We start from the raw sequence: 17,730 nt of genomic DNA, 5'->3' as shown, positions 1-17,730 counted from the left end.
TTAGTTTCTATGTCATTATCAAAAAATAGGAAATGAAAGTCTTTAGCCATTTGTGAGTAGATGGCTTCAAGCAATTCTTTTTGTGCTACACAGTTCTGTTTCTTTTCTTTCTAATCAGATTTTTTCAAGATTCTAAATAATACATGATCACAATAATATCTTTGTAGTATTTGCTTTCAATTCAGCACATTAAGGTCATAAAAGCATTTTTCTTTGTGGTAGCATACACACAGTGAGCAATATGTGGAAATGTAACATAAGAATGATAAGGACAGGACATGAACACCTGACTTTTGCCTTTGTTGATCTATATTGTTAACTGTTCACAAACTGTGCTCTGAGTTGTTGCTTCAGATCATGATACGTGTTTGTATTACATCTGAACATTCTATCATATAATTATCATTCATTATTTTGATAAAAACTTTAATTTTTTTATCACTTACCTGCAGCAGTAAAGGTTCACTATTCACTGTCAACATTTTTAGTTGTTGGTATTAATGTATGGGGACTATAAACAGAAAGCAGGAATGACATGACAGCTAGCTTATATTCATCTTACATTTAAAATAACATTTTAATTGTTATGTCTACCACAGTTTCGAAACTCGTAGAGGTGACAAAAAGAATGAAATCTTCACCTCTCAAGAAAATGCTCAGTGTTACGTCCACCAACCAGTAGTCACTTTCCTGGCACCTGGCAGGGCCGATGGGTGAACACTGTCACACAGCCGGTACGAGAATGGTTGGCCTCAGTGGCATCTAGTACTTCGTAATAAAGGGTGTAAAACAGGATCACACTAGTCCAGCCCATCAACACAGAAACGCTGTTATTACTAGACCAAATGGTTAGTGGTTTTTGTTTTACTTAAATGTTTGACAGTTGGAAACAATAGGAAAAATTATATGGATCTTAGTGCAGCTAGAAAGACTACCTTAATACACAACTTATTTCTCATATAGACATAAAATCATGTTAATACTGAGAAACAAATATGCTTTCAGTTTTTGTCTTATCCTTGTCTGGGGATGCAATTTTCAGCTCCTTAGTGACTCACTGAACATCCCTCAGAAAAGTCTAATACATTCGAACTGTGGCATCTCAACTCTTGTTTGTATTATCTCCATTCACTAATACTACTTTGACATGCGTGTAGAAATGCAAGTGTCAGTTGTGAAAAGCTTAAAATGCTGTAGGAGGGACAAATAAAATTGCAGATCAGTTACTAAATCCATTTACAACTCCACATCATGTCATACAAAAATGTGCACATCAGGAGCAATGTTTTTACTGGCTGTGATTCTTGTGAATTGCTCTTTTCCTTCCTTGTTTTATGGTGTAGACATACAGTTGTAAACATATAGTACGTTGACAGTACTGTCTCTCCTTTCCTGTTATGCTGTGTGACACTTTACAGTTCAGCATACTGATGGAGAAGAGAAGTGGTGAGATTAGTTTGAAGATCCAGAAATAAACATATCAGTCTTAGCATGCGGAGATGATAGGTGTGTGTGTGTGTGTGTGTGTGTGTGTGTGTGTGTGTGTGTGTGTGTGGGCGCACGCGCGCGCCGTCACATATCTCTTTTGTGTATCCGGAGGTGGACTCTCTCAAAAAATTTAATTTAGTATTACATAAACGTCAATCAAAAATAAATATAAAATTAGACTTTATAACAAATCATATAACACTGTTCCCTGATTACATTAACATTGCATTGGATTTCTCAAATTTAAAGAACTTTTCTATGAATTATATAACATAGAATGCATTATTAATCATGTACAAACAAAATCAGAAAGACATAACTTGAACAAATCAGACTATATTCCAAATTTTTCTGCCTTAAAAATTAAGTAAGACAATAATACGATTATTACACAAAATTTTCTTCTTCTTACTTTCAAATAACGTGTTATTATCTCTTAGGAATCTTTATTACTTCCAAGCAAGTTAAAAGATTTCAGTGCTAGTTCTGTTTCACACATTTCTGTACTACAGTAAAACTCATCAGATCATAATGTGGGTCACATTTTCTTCTTATATTATGGTTGTGGTACATTTGATTGTGAGAAAGTTATGATTGAAGAGAGAGAATGTTTGGTTGTGGTCAATGTCCCCACTTTCTTAAAAAGGCTAAGACAGGAAATTTCTCGGGTGATGAGACACATGTAACTCTTTAATAATCTCATTTTGGGTGTAGACATTTTTCATTGCCCATTAACTGCCTTAGAAAACATTCACAAATCCACAAGTAAATGAAAATATTTCATTCATATTAGGAATTATTCTGATGGCAAGTGTTTCAGAGCACATACTTTTAATTTTCTAAATTAGGAGCATGTGCAACTCCCAATTTTGCTACAATCAACACAACACATCACTATTATCCACCTATACTATACAGCTTGATAATGGCATCCCCTTGGGGATAATATTCTGGAGGAGAAATGCTTTCCCTTTTGGATTTCCCAGTTGGTGAATACTGAGGAGGAGGTCACCTGAAAAACATTTCAATTTTGTAATGGAGGGAAGTTTGAGGGGAGGGGGCAGGGGTAACATTATAAAGGGAGAACAATTTTTGACAACAGCTTGCAGAGCCAAATGGATGCAGGTTGCAGCAGTTATACGAAAACAAAAAGATCTGTACAGAAAAGACAAACAAGAAGAGGTGAACCAAATAAGTCTTGGCCTTCAAAGTAACCACTGTTAGCTACAACACACTTCTGACATCAGTTGTAAAGCTGTTGGAAACTGCCAACAAATTTTCTTGTGCAATCGCTCAAAGCACTGTGGTCACACACCGTTGCATATCTGTGGCATAGCAGGTGATGAGGCCTGGTGTTACCAATAAGATCCTGAGACCGAGTGACAGTCCGTGGCACAATGTTTGTTGTCTTCCCCACCTCCCAAAAAGAGTCTTCTGTCAAAATCCAAGATTAAAGGATGTTGATTGCTTTTTTCAAAAGCAAAGCCTTGATCTATCATGAATTTCTGTCTGAGGGAGGTGTGGGAAATGTCTGTCGCTCAGTCTCTGGATCGTACTAGTAGCACCCGGTCTCACCTCCTGTAATGATGCGATAAATCCAACAACGCATGACCACCTTACTTAAAACTATTCCACAAGAAATGTTTATGAACAGTTTTCAATAGCTTTACAAGTCCGCCCCGGTAGCTGAGTGGTCAGCGTGACAGACTGTCAATCCTAAGAGCCCGGGTTCGATTCCCGGCTGGGTCGGAGATTTTCTCCGCTCAGGGACTGGGTGTTGTGTTGTCCTAATCATCATCATTTCATCCCCATCGACGCGCAGGTCGCCGAAGTGGCGTCAAATCGAAAGACCTGCACCAGGCGAACGGTCTACCCGACGGGAGGCTGTAGCCACACGACATTTCCATTTTTATAGCTTTACAATTAGTGTCACATATGTGTTGTAGCTAATGGTGATTACTTTGTAACTCTCATTTTCTTTATTTTCTGAGACCATTCATCGAACTTTTTGGATGTACCTTGTATATTTCGGAGTATAATAGCACACTATAATGCATAATGGTGATAGGTTTTCATTATCATCTTCTTGTGTTTAAAAAGATGGTTTATGCCACCTTACCTTATGTAAACTGCCTTTCAAAAGAGCTGCCCTGTCTTTCATTTTCTTGTACTTCTCAACAAATCCTTCAATCTGCCACTAGAACAAAACAAGAAAGAAAATTGTTGTGAACAAAACCACAGGAATTTGCCCAAGTATTCTATCTATAGTAAAATTAACTTGAGGAAGCTGCTTGGTCCAAAACTACTTGTAACCACCTGTCAAAAGCCCAAATAGCCATCTTTCACAGTGAGGACATGCATGGAGAGTGTTAGTGAGGTTCCAGAAGGTACCAACAGGGATGTGGACCCACTCCAGATCCACTATCGTGGCCAAGTGTGCTATGTTTCACAGCCGAGGGCCAAAGATTCGTGGCAAAAACAGTATCAAAGTTGTCACCGCATATTCTCAACTGGGTTTTGAATTCAGCCCTAGGGTAGAGGAGGGGGCAGGGAGCGGGTAGGGGGAGGCAGGGGAGCATGAGCACAGTGAACTCCCTCTGGTGCTCGTGGTACCACACACTTACACTACGAAGTAAGTGACATATTCCATTGTTCTGCTGGTAGACGCTATCTTGCCAAGGGAAAATAAATTGCACGTATGAGTGGATGTGGTCCCCAAGGATTGATGCTTACTTGTGTTGAACCACTGTGCTTTCCAGAATGATGAAATCACCCAGGGGAGACCACAAAAATATTCACAACACCATAAACCCCCTCCACCAGCCTGAACCCTTCAACAATTGTTGCAGTGCCATACATGCCAAAAGCCGGCTGTCTGATGGAGAATAAAACACGATTCATTTGAAAAGGCCGTCTTTTGCCACTCAGTGGCATGCAAATTCTTGCCTTTCTTGATGATGGACAGCAGCCAGAATACGTGCATGAACCAAACCATTGTTGCAGAGGCCCATATGCATCAACATTTGTTGAACGGTCATTGAGGAGACACGGTTGGTAGCCCCTTGGTTCATCTGGCCGGTCAGTTGCTCAACAGTTGCATATTCATTCACCCACACATATCTTTGCACCACAGTTGCCTGCACGCCGGTTTTGGATGGCACTAATTCGCCATGCACAGTATACTTTCACCACAGTGGCATGTAAACAGTTTACAATCTTAGCCTTTTTGGAAATGCTTCTACACTTGGCCCAAAAACCAATGATGTCCGATAAATAGCTCTGTTTCAGCATTATGACAACATCTGCACTCTTTTCTGCATCACCCCTCGACCCACTTTATATATACTCCAATGATAATGCTGGCATCTGCCGTCTGTGAGCGGTTACTGCATGTTGATATAAAACATAGGCAGTGCTCCCATTAATGTGACTGAACTGTGTATAAAATTACAAAGAGACAGATGGGGTGGGCAGTACTTACCTTTAGAAGGTGGAATTTCAAGTACTGCTGATGGACACTTGTAAGTGTATGGGGCGAAAAAAAAAAAATATTTGAATTCATTAGTTTCCTGATGTCTGAGGGACCTCTTCCAATCATCCCCAAGCTATCAATCTTTCCTCCTTGGGGAACATCAAAGTTATGAGATATCTCCCTTCCTCATTCCCCCTCATTTTGTGTGTGACAATCAGCAGCACTGGCAATTTCACCTCCTAAATATAAGTAGTGGTCGGCCATAGTGTATCACTGGAATTATATATTTTTCTGCTAGCAAAAATTACACCCCATACAGAATTGCAGTCAAATAACATTAGATATAATTTTTATTTACCAAGCAGCTGTAGATACAGGCATACACAGTGAAGTATAACAGCGCCATTTTTCGGGTTCTTTCCAATGAAGAAAGTACAGAAGCAGGAATAGTAACTGAAATTAAATGGAAAGAATGAAAGGAAAAACAAGTGCTCTTACTGAGTTGTTCACCTCCTCCTTGCTCCAGGAACTCTTGAGAACTTTTTCTATTTAATCTCAGTATGCATTGTTTCATCCAACCTGTCTTCTCTTTTCAAATAAGGAAAATCCAGGATGGAATATAACAATACTATGGAAATAAAAGTCACCACTCGCCGTATGGTAGAGATGTCTTCCTTGATGCTTGGTAAGCAGTTTCTATCAATATTTGATACAACACTTATATGTTTGCCAACATAGGAGATTTCAAAATACAGGGTGTACATAAAGTCTAGGAACAGTTTCAATTATTTATTGCACAGAAACCAAACACTGTACAGATATCACACATATGTCATTTCGAAGATAAACACTGAAAGTTTTTTTTCCCCTATGTTTAGAACCAAGTACGGTAAGAAGCCAACAACAAGAAAGGCCATGTACCACCAGCACAACAAATTCGTTATGACAGGTAGCTTGTGCCTGACGAAGAGAAGCGGACATCCTAGTGTGAGTGCAGTGAATGTGGAGCACTTATGAGAGATATTCATAAGGAGTCCTAGGAAATCGGCGCATCGTGCATCCTTTGAACTGGAAATTACTCCAATGACAGTGTGAAAAGTCCTGCTACAGAAGCTGTCTATGAAACCATTAAAATTGGAGCTAGTGCAGAACGTCAATGGCAACAACAAAGACAAGCATTCTGAGATTTATTCACAGTTGTAACAAGTGAATGGGGTGGGTATGGCATTGTTGAACACTTCATTTTTAGCAACCAAGTAACTTTTCACAGTACTGTGAAAGTGAACAGGCACAACTGTCGAATCTACGGTATGAAGCATCCACACAAATGCACTGAATTTGAGCGTATTCCCCAAACATAGGTGCCAATGCTAAGGAAAAGGTAATGTGGGTTAGAGGGCAGAAGGAAGAAGTAGTAAACCAGTTCATTCAGAAACTCGGATATATTAAGTGGGACTGTATATATAACTGTCAAGTGGGAATAAATAAAACTGAAACTGCTTTTAAGAGCTTCATTAAAAATTATTTAGATTTGTGGTATTCTTGTTCTCCTCTTATAAAAATCAAACTTAAAAGCCAACCTATAAAGAAAAACATTAAGTGGTACACAAATAAACTTACCAATATGAGGGAAAATATGTTATCATTGTACCACATGTATAAAAATTCTCATAAAGATGGAATGGAGCAGAAAGATGATTTGTACAAAGCATATCTTGAATGTAAGAGAACCTACAGAACTAAGCTTAGAATGGCAAAAAGAACAGCATACAAAAGATACACTGAAGGGGCTCCTAATAAGTGCAAAGCTGCATGGAATGCTGTTGCACAAGAGCATTGCAGGAATGATGAACATCGCATAGCTCTTGACCCGGATAAAGTTAATCATTTTTTCATGGACTCTGTAAGTTATATTAGGAACAAAATTGAAACAACAACCACCAATGCAAGTGATCTACTTAAGCAACAACAACCTGCAAACAATACATTTACATGGAGGACAATCGCACCCACTGAGATTACAAAGGTAGTGGCAAAGTTCTCAAACTCCCAAGAGCATGGACTACTCTTGGTTGTCCAATTACATAATTAAAAAAACAGTGCATATAATTAGTGAACCATTGGCCTTTCTGTTTAATAGGTGTCGAAAGTTTGGAGTCTATCCTACAACTCTAAAAATATCAAAAGTTATCCCAGTGTATAAAAAAGGGGACAAACATGATCTCAAAAATTACCAACCAGTTTCAATAGTTCCCATTTTCTTGAAAATATTTGAATCTCTTATTTATAACCAACTGAACCACTACTTTGAGTCGCATAACTTACTCTCTAATAGTCAATTTGGCTTCCGCAAGGGAAAAAATACCACCACTGCTGTTCTTTCAATTGTGAATGAAGTAATAACAACCTTTGAGAATAAAAATAAAGCCTCACTTCTTTTATGTGATTTAAGTAAGGCATTAGACTGGATTTCTCGTGATATCTTAATTGCTAAACTCAAATTCTATGGCATACAAGATTCTGCTTTGGCAGCAATTGAATCATACCTAAAAATTGGAAGCAGTTTGCCTATGTCAGAAACAGAGACTCACAGTTGCTAGAAGTTAAGACAGGAGTCCCACAAGGTTCTGTCCTTAGGCCCTTCTTTTTTATAACTGCAGTCAATGATTTACCTCATTGTATCCCCACTTTTGTTATTTGGTTATGCTGATGCCACAACTTTGCTTGCTCAGCACGAGAACATATCAGTTCTGCAAGATGACATGGAAGCAGCACTAAATTGGTTCTCACCAAATACACTGCTTTGCAATCCTTGTAAAAACCAACAGATTACACTGGGATTGTCAAAAGAGGTATAGGTGAAAGCAGTTAAAATTATAGGAATTCATGTAGACTTTAAGTTAATGTGGGAAACACACATCAACCACACCTGCGCAAAATTGTCTCGAGTTACGTATTTAATGTGGAAACTGAGGAGCCTGGTGACAAAAGAATATTTATGAGTTATTTATTTTGGACTCTTTCAGTCACAGATAGAATATGGACTGCTGATATGGGGACTCTCTCTTCACATCACTGAACTTCTAAAAATTCAGAAGAAAGTGATAAGGCCAATGAGCAATTCTGGTAGATCAGAGCACTGCCGACCACTGTTCATTCAGCTGAAAATATTAACCGTTATTAATTTTTATATATACGCCTCAGAATTGTATGCAAATAACAATATAGCAGATTTTGAAATGGGGGAAAACATGCACCACCATAATACCAGAGGCAAAACAAAATTAGACATACCTAGGCACAGGCTGACAAGAACAGGGAATTCCCATCGAATCAATAGTCTAAAAATATTTAATAAACTTCCATTTTCTTCTCGGTCGGATCACATAAGTAGCTTCAAGAGCAAGCTACTAAATTGGTTACTAATCAGTCCGTTTTACAATGTAACAGAATTTATGAATATAAAATCAATCAACATTGATTTTTAAGGATTTCATTATGTGATGTCACTGAATGTATTTATCTTATGTTATGGTGTATGTTATCATCTATGGGCACTATTTGCAAAGCTCATTTAGCTTTAAGGTACTATTCAAGGAAAATGTTATATGATATCCATTTAAATTGCCTATTCCACCTCAGGTGGTCAATGGTGAACAAAGAATCTGAATCTGTACTGCAAAGGTAAATGTTTTTTGTGTCTTGTCACGTCAAAAATTGTATGGGCCATTCTTCTTCGCCAAGAGCACTGTCACTGGAAATTCCTACTTGTACATGTTGCAGCAATGGCTGATGCCTCAAATGAGATTGGACACTCTGTTCATCTTTCAGCAGGATGGGGCTCCACCCCATTTTCATCGTGAAGTTCCTGGGTACCTGAAAACGGAGCAGTCACATCGATGGCTCGGCCATGCTACAGAAGGGGAAATCTGTTTCATGAAATGGCCCTCCCGATCACCAGATCTCACTCTGTGTGACTCTTTTGTGTATGTACTACCTCTACCATATGATGTGGCAGAGCTCCGGGAGTGAATACGGGAAGTGACTGCCACAGTCGACGATGCCATGCTGGGATGGGTAAGGCAAGAATTCGATTACCGTATTGTCATCTACCTGATCACTCATGGTTAGCATATCAAATGTTTATGGAAAAAAATAAACTTTCAAAAAGTTTCTCTTCGAAATGCAATATGTATGACATCTGTACAATGTTTAAATAAATAATTGAAAGTGTTCCTTGATTTTATGTACACGCTGTACTTGAACATACACTGTATGGCAGCACATTCAAGATAAGAGAATCAGGTGTAAACTATGGTATACAACTGCGAAGAACACAATCTCAAAGAAATAAGTATTATGTCGTGGAAATAATGTCTGTCTGTCTGTCTAAGAAACAGTAAGCAGAGACAGGAAAAATCCATTTTATTTTATGGTCAATTTCAGAGTTATTTTTGCCTATTTGTTGCTGTTTTCTGTCAACTCTGGTATTACTTTCTGCCAATTTTGATGGTATTTTTGAGGAGTTTGGTATCACTTTCCAATAGCTTATTTTTGAAGTATCAAATGGCTTATATCACTGTTCTAGCACTATGAAAACGAAAATATACCTCTTAACTACATTACATATGGCATCACAGAAGAAAAAGGAAATCATTTATATGAAACCCATTAAATGTAATCAATTAAAGAAACCATACACTATCAAAAGGTTTTCAAATTAAAGTACTATTATAGCTTCAATGGTTTCTTTGAAAACTTTTACCACCAATTGATCAGTACTTCACAACAATGCAAAAATAGCAGCGTAAAGTGTAAATTTTTAACATGGGCAAGGAGAAGGCCACAAATGCAGTTAACCAATTCTGCTCATATTTGGCAGCCTGCTTCTATACAACATAAAATGAAGATCAGTTTTGAGAACACCATCCCTACAGTTCATGTGTGAATCTGATTCAAAACTGACCAGATCGATATACAATTGAAAATGGAACACTTTTAATCATCATAGGTGGTGTCCAGAAGCAAACTTTCTTCCTAGGGATTTGCAAAAGAAACTATTAGAACTGCCACTTATGTACCCGTAAAGTAAATGCTATTCAATGAAAGTACTGCTGATGCAACAATCAAGGCATCTGGCTGGGGAGCAGAGAACCTGTGTTCAATTCTGAAATGCAGTCTGCTGGATTTTTTGTCATCTTTCTTTTCCTTATTGAAATTAGTAACAAAAGGAGGGTTAATATGGCAGTTATTAAGGAATAATAACAAGGAGGTAAATAAATTTCTCAAACAACTTGGATTGGTGAAAAATTAAAATTTGAAGCCTCATATGAAAACAAATATCACGAGGGACCACAGACAGCTTAATATGCTATGCTAGTTTACAACGAGCCGTGGTACAGAACTTTATTTGGAGGTTTCAAAACTGCAATGTACATCTGGAAATCCAGCAGGAATTTCACAACTATCCACATTCCACAACAATTCATAGCATAATTCATGATCAATTTTCAGCACCAATTTTTTAGGTGATGCATGCATGGTATGCATTAGAATCACACTGGAGATCCAAAGAAACTGGTACACCTGCCTAATATAATGTAGGGGCCCACAAGCACGCAGAAGTGCTTCAACATGGCATGGCATGGACTTGACTGATGTCTGAAATAGTGCTAGAGGGAACTGATACCATGAATCCTGCAGGGCTGTCCATAAATCAGTAAGAACACAAGGGTGTGGAGACATCATCTGAACAGCACATTGCAAGGCATCCCAGATACACTCAATAATGTTCATGTCTGGTGAGTTTGGTGACCAGTGAAGTGTTTAAACTCAGAAGAGTGTTTCTGGAGCCACTCTGTAGAAATTCTGGATGTGTGGGGTGTCACATTGTCATGCTGGAATTGGCCAAGTTCTTCAGAATGCACAATGGCCATGAATGGATACAGGTAATCTAGAAAGGATGGTTACATTAGAGTTACCTATCAGAGTCGTATATAGACATATCATGGGTCCTTTATCAGCCCAACTGCACACATCCCACACCATTACAGAGCCCCCACCAGCTTGAACAAGTCCCCTGCTGACAAGCAGTGTCCATGGACTCATGAGGCCAGCTCCATACCCATACACATCTATACACTTGATACAATTTGAAATGAGACTCATCCGACCAGGCAACATGTTTCCAGTCATCAACAGTCCAATGTGGGTGTTAACGGATCCAGACGAGTCATAGAGCTTTGTGTCATGCAGTCATCAAGGGTACACGAGTGGGCCTCAGCTCCAAAAGTCCACATTGATGATGTATCGTTGAATGATTTACATGCTGATACTTGTTGATAGCCAAGTACTGAAATGTACGGCAATCTGAGGAAAGGTTGCACTTCTGTCACATTGAACAATTCTCTTCAATTGTCATTGGTCATTTTCTTGCAGAATCTTTTTCCAGCCACAGCGATGTCAGAGATCTGATGTTTTACCAGGTTCCTGATATTCAAGGTACACTTGTGGAATGGTCAAATGGAAAAACCCCACTTCATCTCTACCTCAGAGATACTGTGTCCCATTGCTCATGCACCGACTATAGCAACACGTTCCAACTCATTTAAATCTTGATAATTTGCCATTGCAGCAGCAGTAACCGATAACCGACACTTGTTATCTTATACAGGCATTGATGACCGCAGTGCCATATTTTGTCTGTTTACATCTCTCTGTATTTTAATACACATTCCTATACCAGTTTCCTTGGCACTTCAGTGTAATTCCCAAAAACGAAATATTTTTAAATGTAACCCACGTCAGTTTTCTGCCAACTCTTCAGAATGAATGATGTAGTTGTGCGAAAGCTGCTTTCATTATATGTTCTTGGTGCCATAAGCATATTTGCTTCAAATGTTTATATGACAAGTACCACCCATGTAGATGTTCAAAGGTACGTGAAGGCAAGTAACAGTGAGTGAAAGAGCCTTTGTAGGGCAACCAGGATTAAAATTATAACTCTTTTTAATCCAAGTCATTAAAGAAATTTATTTCCCTACCTTGTTATTATTTTTCACTGATTACCTTTTGACTTTCCTATTCCTACTAGATTCAATACAGCAAAAATACTAATGAAAAAACTGCAGAATGCATTTGGAAATTAAACATATGTTCTCTTCTCCTCAGCCACATGCCTTGATCGCTACGTCAGTGGCAGTTCTTCTGAACAGTGTTTACCATAGGCATACTCAGTGTCTTTCTTCGATTCTACGAAATGGGCACATACAATTAGGAGTGGTTTCCTCAAATATAAGGATGGAGGAGCTTTTTGAGCCAAAATATCTCAGTCCTCTGTTTTAGGTTTATACAAGCACCCTGCCAAATATGACTCAAATTGGTTGGCCATTCCAAGACCTTCCCCTTGTGAGGACCAAATGTCTTCAGCACAACACCAGACAACTAACAATGTCCACATATCCTGCTTGCATGGGAAGTTGCTTCCCATCAAATTATAAAGGTATTGCTACCCCTTCAGAATATTTCAAAACTGAGACCTGCCATCCTATACACACATAAACTATTTGCTGTGTCAGCATGAACATAATTCATCATCATCACACTAGAAATAAGAGCCCAGGACTGTGAATAAGACTAAATATACTAATCTGTCACCATAAGAGTTGTTAGCCTAATATGAAGGTGCAACATAGTGCCTTTCTCGGTTTTCCTCATCTCGCCCTGAAGCATTCGTTCCATTCATATTTAACAAAAGCTGGCTGGTTTTAGCATCAAAAATTTGTATTTCTCATAATAATGAAGCAGTCTTCAATTGTAACTTCGAATATAGGTACTGTTTCATCCACTGACATCAGAGTTCTCAATATTTTTGCGTAACAAACTGTACCAACAATGAGACAGTTTGGTGAGATCTGTAAAGTGGAGCATCAGTTAAATAGGATTTTTTTGCAGGACACAAACACAACATGAAATATAGCACATAGCACTTTAGTTAGCACGTAAATCAAATTTGCACCCAATTGGTCAGGTTCTCGCCACCGTACACAGCAGTGAACAGAGGGTCTCATGCTAACTGAAAGTACGAAGATTGCCTGGAAAATAATGTACCACATATTTTCTCAATCAGCAAAAATTGTATGAATGTGACAGTTAAGATATACATTATTTGAAGTTTCCAAATTGCACACACAAATATCCCATTTATTCTGACAGGTATCATACCTATAGCAATGTTTTGAAATGGTGGCTCTATATGATGTAAGCTACAAGCAGCGTGTCGTCATTGAACTTCTCACAGCAAAGAATAGAACCTTCGAGAATATTCCCAATTGTTTGCATCCTGTTTATGGAGCATTTGCAATAGACAGAAGTTCTGTTAGTCACTGGGCAAAGAGAGTGAGGCCATTACGAGACATTGGTTCGGCAGAGCTCCAAGATTTGCTTCATTCAGGGAGCCCATTCGTGGCATTCAAACTTGACCAGGCACAGCTTGCTGATGTGCTCATGCACATGGCACTTGGCAATGAAGCTGTCATTCAGGAAGGAAAGTGTGGATGCAATTGTCCATAGTCTTAATTACTCAGAAGTTTGTGCACAATGGATTATGCACTATCTCATGAGGAAACTAAATCTTCTCACTCTTTGATGTGATGCCAAGACACAGTACCAATATTTCTGAAGCAGATGTGAACACATTAACCAAACCCAAAAGGGGCTTCCAATGATTTTGTCACCATAATAACCCAGGTGATTGACTGATTCTATATGATAACGCTCGGCCTCACACAAGTTTGAGGACTTCAGAACCATCATTAAACAGGGTTGGACAGTATCATCTCATCCATCCTACAGCCCTGACCTAGCGCACCTCCAACTTCCATTTGCTCGTCCCATTAAAGCATCACATTTGTAGATGACATTTTGAGGATGACAAAGATGTGATTCTTACAGTTGAGAAATGGCTTCAATACCAGAACAAGGAGTGGCACTAACAGGGTGTCTCCATGGAGGAAGGCCATAGAAAAGGGCAGCAATTGTGTGGAAGTATAGGGAATGTAGAATAAACAACATTCTTTCTTTAGTATATTTATCGTTGTGTTCAATAAATAATTACTGAAGGAAAACAAATGTAGTGCCTCACTTTTTGGGTAACCCTCACATTTATTTTAATAGTTATTCCATATTATTTTTACTACTTTGTGAATGAAGCTTGTTGTCAAAGCACGAATTGTTGGTAGTGAAATTTAGTAGTGAAAAAGAGAGGGATGGCTGTACTGAGCTGAGAAGACACATTACATTTCAATGATCTGTCACCCTGATGCTACTCATAAACATTTACCTCAAGTCAGTTACCTTCTTGTAGTTTCTCCATGTTAACAAACCTGCTATGCACTGCCACCATGTCTTGTCGTGTGACTTTGTTTCCATTTGCAGAGGATTGAGGGCTGTAAGACAGCTCTCTAGTCTTCAAGCCACAAAATAACATAACTGCCTTTTAAACAACTCTTTTGTATTTTGTTACTCTTATGTGACATTCATATACATTGAGTAAACAGATCTCATTAACGAGAACAACATTTTCAAATTGACTCTCATAACAACACAGAAGAGAGTGACATTGCTCCTTAGCCTTGTTAAGCTTATTCTGGGTGTTGATATTGCAGACAGTGCCTCTTCCTCTCTGCCTTCCAAAACACTGCCAAGCCACAACCCCAATAAGTAAATAACCCCTTCGTAGCAGGAGAAGATGTTACATATCTGTCACACTTTGATGATGTCCTAAGCCGACAATTCTTTCATCATTTCTGCAAATATTACACAGTGGGGAGTACTTTATATATTAACTAGCTAAATAATATTTTTAAATGAACATCTTTATCTCATCATGAGGAAGAGATTTGACATGTTTTTATGGACAAATAACATGTCTTGCTGAAGTAGGCTGGGATCTATGTTATGTTAAAAGATACCAGATGCCATGTTAATTTACATGTTCATAAAACTTAAGCATCACATTCAGTGTTTTTCATATTTATACTTTTGTAATTTGAAAATATATAAAACTTCCTGGCAGATTAAAACTGAGTGCCTGACTGAGACTCTAACTCGGGACCTTAGCCTTTTGCAGGCAAGTGCTCTACCATCTGAGCTACTGAAACATGACTCACGCCCGGTACTCACAGCTTTACTTCTGCCAGTATCTCGTCTCCCACCTTCCAAACTTTACAGAAGCTCTCATGTGAACCTTGCAGAACTAGCACTCCTGAAAGAAAGGATATTGCGGAGACATGGCTTAGCCACAGCCTGGGGGAGGTTTCCGGAATGAGATATTCACTCTGCAGCGGACTGTGCGCTGATATGAAACTTCCTGGAAGAATAAAACTGTGTGCCCGACTGAGACTCGAACTCGGGACCTTTGCCTTTCGCGGGCAAGTGCTCCTCCATCTGAGCTACCGAAGCACGACTCACGCCCGGTACTCACAGCTTTACTTCTGCCAGTATCTCGTCTCCTACCTTCCAAACTTTACAGAAGCTCTCATGCAAACCTTGCAGAACTAGCACTCCTGAAAGAAAGGATATTGCAGAGACATGGCTTTGCCACAGCCTGGGGGAGGTTTCCAGAATGAGATATTCACTCTGCAGCGGAGTGTGCACTGATATGAAACTTCCTGGCAGATTAAAACTGTGTGTCTGACTGAGACTCGAACTCGGGACCTTTGCCTTTCGCAGGCAAGTGCTCTACCATCTGAGCTACCGAAGCACGGGATACTGGCAGAAGTAAAGCTATGAGTACTGGGCGTGAGTCATGCTTCGGTAGCTCAGATGGTAGAGCACTTGCCCGCGAAAGGCAAAGGTCCCGAGTTCGAGTCTCGGTCGGACACACAGTTTTAATCTGTCAGGAAGTTTCATATCAGCGCACACTCCGCTGCAGAGTGAATATCTCATTCTGAAAATATATAGTTTAAATGATGCACCATATTAAAGTCTCGCAAACACCCAATTTTCCACAATAGTTGTGTAAAAGGCTCAGGAAATGTCACATCCGTGGCTAAAACTGTTATTGGAAAGTAGTTTGTTTGCAAGGTGCTACTCCAGTCTCCGTAAGCAAGAAATTACTATTACTTCATTTTACAAATGGGCTCCCATTCAGTCTGTCGCCTTGCTGCTGATACAACAATGGGCCAGTTCATGATGGACTAGGATAAATCATCACTGTAAAGACCTACCTACCAACCAAATAATGCCACAGGATCACTTGACTTTAGACACTGACTGCTATCAGAGCTGAAGAACATCTCTCTCTTATGTTTCAAACCGCCACCTATAGCAAACACTAAATGGCTCAGTTTCTTTACCTTGGCTCCTTTACCTTCTGATCCAAGATGGTTCTGGAACTACCTTCTGTTGTCCTCCTGACAATTTTCACAATGTAATCCCTATGAGCAAATAAACTGATACAGTTTCCTTTTCCCAACATGACTACGTATATTAATTACAAGTCCACATCACCAACCAATCCTGACGACACCCCCAAGTGGGTGTAAGAACTGGCATCTGAAGTGAGGTGCCAAATTTGACCCACTTTCAGCTTTGAGGTGCCCCATACAAATTACTAAGCCGTGAACAGATGTAAGAATCCATCATGCAGGACAGTCCGGCTCAATGGTCCGGTGCAACAGACAAGAGCTTAGCACAGTCAGCCCAAGCTGCCCACTACAGGCAAGGAAATTCAACCTCGTCTGCCTCCTCTATCGTGGTCGCATGAGGCCACATCATGATTATGATGTCCCGATGCCACCTCGACACCGGGCATCGCCACTGCATTGCTGCCCAGTCAATTGTCAATGAACAATTTAATTGTAACAATCAAAATAATCAATTCCTGACAATATACTGTAATTGTATAGCTAAAAAATCCATTCACCAAGCAACGGTTGGTGTCTTCCTTTATCATCCCATCTGTTAAGTCTCCCCTGACCTTGCATTCTGGGTGACTTTTCAGAACCCCACCCCTTTCCCTAGACGTCTCAAGTTCCCTTCCCTTCACCCCTCTCCCTACCCGTTCAATCTTTATGCTGGAAGGAGGGGCCACTGGCTTCAAAAGCTTGCATAAGTAAAACCTTTCTCCTGCCATCACTTGGTGACTGGATTTTTTTATCTATCCAATTACTACATATTAAATGTGCAAGCTTCACTTGTAGGGGGAAATGCCTCTGTACCAATGCTGCCACTGACATCATCGAGGTCTGTGTGTGTGTGTCTAGTTTAAAGCAATTCCCTCAACCACGTCACAGAGGCAACTAGTGATGGATCCAATATATTGCAAACATGGGTGGAGCAACTCCGTGTGAAAAATGATGATCTGCAAAGGCACCTTAGTGAGGCATTAGTAAATGTGATGCTGCGAAACAGCACTGTGCCTGGAGCTAGCCTAACTTCCCTATTTCTGTGTTCCCATAGGCGGTTCTAAACTAGATGTAAACGTTGACACAGTAGTACAAAATGTAATGGATACAGGGAAACTGTCCCCATCGACTGACGAAAAGTTTATAGGAGTACCAGCACGAAAGTGCAAGGAGTGGCTCATGTTTATGTAGATTCAAGGAAGGGCTGAGAAATACCAAGGCATTTGACATCCTTGCAGAATGCGTTGAGGATATGTACAGAGATAAATACAGTCAGCTACTATAAGGACAATCTTTCCATCAAATATCAAAATTCTGGAGAAGATTTTGAGTGATTTTCTGACCGAATAAGAGTTGCGTGTT

Source organism: Schistocerca piceifrons, chromosome 4 (genome assembly GCF_021461385.2).
Source record: "Schistocerca piceifrons isolate TAMUIC-IGC-003096 chromosome 4, iqSchPice1.1, whole genome shotgun sequence".
Taxonomy (NCBI): Eukaryota; Metazoa; Arthropoda; class Insecta; order Orthoptera; family Acrididae; genus Schistocerca; species Schistocerca piceifrons.
Note: the sequence above shows the minus strand (reverse complement) of the source record.